The following is a 5,505-nucleotide window of genomic DNA, read 5'->3' on the forward strand; positions in this document are numbered from 1 at the left end:
ACATTTGTTACAGTCTTGCTTAGAGAGTGAGATGTCGAATAAGTAAGTCCTAGTTTCCAACAGCAAGAAATTGGTTTAAAAAATTATGGTATTCAAACTGGGTATGACAGTGCACAACTATAAGCCCAGTTATTTGGGAGCCTGAGGAAGGAAGTTTACAAGTTCAAGTCAAGCCTGGGCAACTTGGTAAGATCTTCTTTTGATATAAAATAAAAAGAACTTGGGGTATAATTCAGTGATAGAGTGCTTGCCTAGCATGTGCAAGTCCCTGGGTTCAATCTCTAGCACCAAAAATAAATAAATAAAATAATGGTATTTGACAGTATGTATTGAAATGAAAACAGAATGTAAATATTTTTTGTTGAGATTATGTTATATACTATGAATTTGAGATGATATAATGTCATAGTGTATTGTAGCATATAACAATATAGAATAGGTGTTTCATTCACAAAAAAACTATTCTCCCTCTTAAATATATATTTTATATATATATATATATATATGAATAGTTAGAAAGTTATATGAATATCTGAATGTTTATAATCTGGAAGGATTTATACAAAACTATTACCAATACTTAAGTATGAATGCTTTCTTAGTCTTTATTTATGTTTTCTAATATAATAGGAATGGGTTGGTTTAATGCCAAGAAAATCCCAATTTTTAAAATAACAAAACACATTAAAATATTAGTTTAGTATTTGTTTTCTAGGGATGCCATAGAAAACCACCACAGACTTTGTGCTTAACCAACAGAAATGTATTTTCTCACTATTCCGGATGCTAGAAGGCCAAGATAAAGGAATGGCAGGTTTGATTTCCTCAGAGACCCCACAATTTGGCTCGACAATGGTCTCTTCTTGTTGCCTTTTTACATGGTTGACTGTCTGGATGTCTCTCTCTCTTCCTAAAGCTCCTCTTCTCAAAAGTACAGGATTCAGCTAAGATTAAAGCACACCTTAACGTACTCACTTTAAATTACCTCTTTAAAAATCCTATCTCCATATACAGTAACATTCTAAGGTACCAGTGGTTAGGGCTTAAACATATAAATATTGGAGAAATGCAGTTTCTAGGTATAACATTTAACATTGCTCTGATTATTTTGGATTGTATAAGCTTCAAATAATAATCATGAACATTAATTCTTATTATGGTATTTGAAACATTAATTACTCTGAATCTATAATCAATGTAATATAAACTCAGAAAATTTATATAGGGCCTATATTTTATTACTTATTATTTGACATTAATGCAAAAGCAGCAATTAGATAGAAGATTTAAAAGTACTGCTATTAAAACTTTCCATTTTATTTTAATTCCAGAGAAGCAAATATTTGCTTTTGGGTCTTCCTACAACTTACATTTTCAATGTTTTTAATATATACATTTCATTACCATTTGTCACTGTTACTGTTATTTAAAAATACATTAATAAGTCATGCAAATATTATACTTTGAAATAGGATACAGAATTTAAATATTGATTTGGGTATAATTTTCCTTATTTTAGTGTTTTAAGCTTCCATTCATATAAATGAACCCTGTTTTAGTGCCTTAGCACCAAGTTTGTATTTCCATTTACTGGTCAGTTTTAAGATATGTCAGGCTAACTGAACATTGTGGCACATAGAATTTCTTCAAGTCAGCTCTAAGATCATATACTTTAAAAAGATTAGTTGAACATTTATGCTTCAAGGCTCATGATGGGTTCCAGAAAGAGTACAAAAGATCAGATCCATGTCTCTGTCCTAATCCTAAACCCCAGTAAACTTATTCAAAATCTTGTAATTGTGATCTCATTTAACTCATTCTTAGAGGCATGCAATTGACTAAGAGACAAACAATGCTTTTTGCAAACAAAAGAAGGTGCATTTTGACTCCCATGAGCGCTACTGCTCCAAGCTCTCCTGTGCTGGTTGTGATCTCCAAACTGGAGTGGGGAGGGCGGGCCTCCTGAACTCTGGTGCCACCTCCCTCAGAATCAGATATGGTCCAGAAATTGTCCCGGGGCCTACAACGCCTATGAATTCACGTTCACCATTTTTGGTGGGCCCAGAACCATGCTGTGGTGTACAGCAGGACACCATCCTGGCCAAGAGACTTCATTTCAGGATTCCCTGGTTCGAGTACCCCATTATCTATAATATTCGGGCCAGACCCTGAAAAATTTCCTCTCCCACAGGCTCCAAAGACATGCAGATGGTGAATATCTCCCCATGCTGCAGTCTCGATACAATGCCCAAGAGCTCCCTAGCCTGTACCAGAGCCTAGAGCTAGACTACAAGCAGCCAATATTGCTGTCCATTGTCAAGGAGGTGCTAAGTGTGGTGGCCAAGTTCAGTGCATCACAGATGATCACCCAGCAGGCTCAGGTATCCTTATTTATCCAAAGGGAGTGGACAGAAAAATCCAAGAATTTCAGCCTCATCCTGGATGATATAGCCATCACAGAGCTAAGCTTTCTCCTGGAGTACTCCACTCCTGTAGAAGCCAAACAAATGGACCAGCAGGAGGCCCAGCAGACCCAGTTCTTGATGGAAAAAGCAAACAGGAAAATCAGCAGAAGATCATGCAGGTTGACAGTGAGGCAGAGGCTGCCAAGATTCTTGGCGAAACACTGAGCAAGAATCCTAGCTACATCAAGCCTCGCAAGACACCGCCAGCCCCAAACATCCCGAAGACAAGAGCCACGTCACAAAATCATATCTATTTCGTGGTTGATAACCTTGTGCTTAACCTACAGGATGAAAGTTTTACCTGGGGAAGTGACAGCCTCATCAATGGTTAGAAATGAGCCCAGTGAGCAGAATTCCACCCCCAGGGAGGAAGCAGATGTGTTTCTTCTTCAGTTTTTGAGAGACCAACTAGAGGTCCAGCATACCCCAACCCTAGTACTCTTTGATGGTCCCCTCTGCACCCATCCTCTTGAACCCTCTTGAATTAAGGAAGTCTGAAGACCAGCCCTTTTTAGGGGAATGACTTTCCTCCTCTCTGCGTTGGCCAGGGGGATTGGGACAGCGTGTGATTTCTCAGTGATTTCCTATCGTGTTGTTTCCTCCCTCAAGGCGGGAGGAGATAACTACCATACCAGGAATTCTCAATACATTTTTATTACTTAATCCAAAAAAAAAAAAAAAAGGAGAGAGATAGAGAGAAAGTGCATTTTGAAAACAACATGGGTCTTAGTGCAGATAAAGGGAACTTCCAGAGTAACCTACAATCTTTTTGATGTCTGTGGTGTATCAAGCACAAGTTCACTCAATGTACTCTAGAAGAAAATTATATAAACCTATATGAGATAAGCGAAGCATGCTTTCATACTTGGGTCTGAACACCTAGTCTGAATAAAAGTAAGAACAAGAGAAGATTTATCATGAGTAGGGAAACTTAGCTAGAACAAGAATTTCAGCTGCTGTCTATTAACAAATTTGTGGTTCCAAATACCAAAGTAAAAGCATTCCTGTTATCCCATTTGAAACCTTTGCTATGAACAAACAGAATCTGGTAAGACGATTACAAAGTAAACAGAAATCTCATCCTCTTGTGGTATACTTGGACTTGACATTGATAGATAAAAGGGCTGATTTACTTAAAAGCAAAGAAGAAAACTAAGGCCTGCCTCAGTTTAACACCTGATAAATACATCTGTGAAAGATTAACCTTAGCAGTAGCAGTGCTAGGGCAGAAGGGTAATCTGCTAATCTGTGAGACTCAAATGAGTTCCAGGAACTTGGACAAAAACACTTGGTAAAGGGAGGATTTCAACTGTCCCTTCAGAGCATTTAGAACAAAAGATGTAAGATGGCTATAATGTGGATTTCAACAACCAGCTCAACTTCTGACAGGCAGGCCCAAGAGGTCAGCTTGTTACCTGGGTTGCCTAACAGAGGCTACAGGATGTCTTCTCAAGTAGCCACTGTCAATAACTACTGGATTATTTTATACATGATACCAAAATAATGACTATCTTATTTTATACACAGAACAAGAAACAAGTGAGATGAGAACATATTCATGATTGAGGAAAAATAGTTTATTAGATGTACTCATGAAATATAAGAAAGAGATAAAACCAACAGACAAAAATGGGGAATTTTAATAGAGAAATTCATCAGAAAATAGGGAAATTAAGTATATGAAATTAAAAATAAATTTAGAATTTCTACTTCAGGGAAAATGGAGTAGGCATATTATCCCTCTTGCTAGGACATTTAAAGTTCTTGGAAAATAAATAGAAAAACAAATGTCATAAAATGCGCAACAGTAGAACAAACAGATTCAAACGGGACATCAGGAACTGAAGAATAATGCAATATTGAGTTCGCTGGGCTTTATTCATCATATTTCTATACCAAAAGCTAAGATGTCTAAAGAAGAAAGGCTAATGGCACAAACCAACAACTCAAGGACACCCTGTTCACTTTATCCAAAGGAAAAGGAATTAGGAACCTAGTAAGAAAGAAACAATAGCCTATCAGAAAAGATGGACTTATTGGTGAACTCTACCAATTTTTTTTTTTTTTTTTTTTTTTTTTTTGTGGTACTGGGGATTGAACCCAGGGCTTTGTGCTTGCAAGTCTACCAATTTTTTTTTTTTTAAGAGACATATCAATACTTCTCAAACTCCTCCAAAAACAACTGATCAGGAGAGAACATTTCCTAATCAATAAGTGTAGCAGAACATTGGTGTCAAAGCAAAAAATATATATATATAATGAGAAAATAAAATAATGAACAACTATCTCTTACAAATATTGATGCAAATATTCTCAACAAAGTATTCTGAACCAAAATTAATATCATATTGAAAAGATTATACACTCTAACCAAATGACATTTATCTCAAATAAGAATTGTTCAACATTAAAAAATAAATCAATGTAATAAGTTATATTAAAAGAATGATGAAAAAATATAGCCATATAAATTGAAGCAGAAAAAAAGATGAAATCTGACGTTTCTTATGAGTTAAAAAGACAAAAGTCTAATAAAACCAAGTATATAAGGGAACATCCCCAATGGCATGAAGAACATTTCTGAAAACCCCAGAGCTGACATGTTGGTGATAAAGACTAAATTCTTTCCCTCTAAGATTAAGAAGATAAGGAAACCATTTTCATCAGTGCAATACAATGTTGTTTAATGTTCTAGCCACAGCCATTAGTCAAAATAAATGAAAATTATTCAAATTGGAAAGGAAGAAGTAAAACTAAATTTGAAGGATAAGTATAAATTTAGTAAAGTTTACGGTATCAGATCAATACACGAAGTATTAATTATCTGTTTCATATGCAGTAATGTAGAATCTGAAAATTAAATTAATTCCATTACATAGCATCCAAAAGAAAACAATATCTAGGAATAAATCTAACCAAGGACACAAAAGACTTCTAGGTTTAATATAGAGTGAATTGCTCAAAGAAATTTAAGAAAACCTAAAAAGACATCTCTTCTTCATAGATGGGAAGAATTAAATTGTTAAGTTGTCAATACTAC

General features: G+C 35.3%; 1 pseudogene; it reads left to right on the forward strand.

The window, feature by feature from the left end:
* The first annotated feature begins 2,031 nt into the window (after positions 1 to 2,031).
* Positions 2,032 to 2,797, forward strand: LOC124984938 (prohibitin-2-like; annotated as a pseudogene).
* Positions 2,798 to 5,505: the final 2,708 nt, after the last annotated feature.

Source organism: Sciurus carolinensis, chromosome 1 (genome assembly GCF_902686445.1).
Source record: "Sciurus carolinensis chromosome 1, mSciCar1.2, whole genome shotgun sequence".
In the NCBI taxonomy this organism is placed as follows: domain Eukaryota; kingdom Metazoa; phylum Chordata; class Mammalia; order Rodentia; family Sciuridae; genus Sciurus; species Sciurus carolinensis.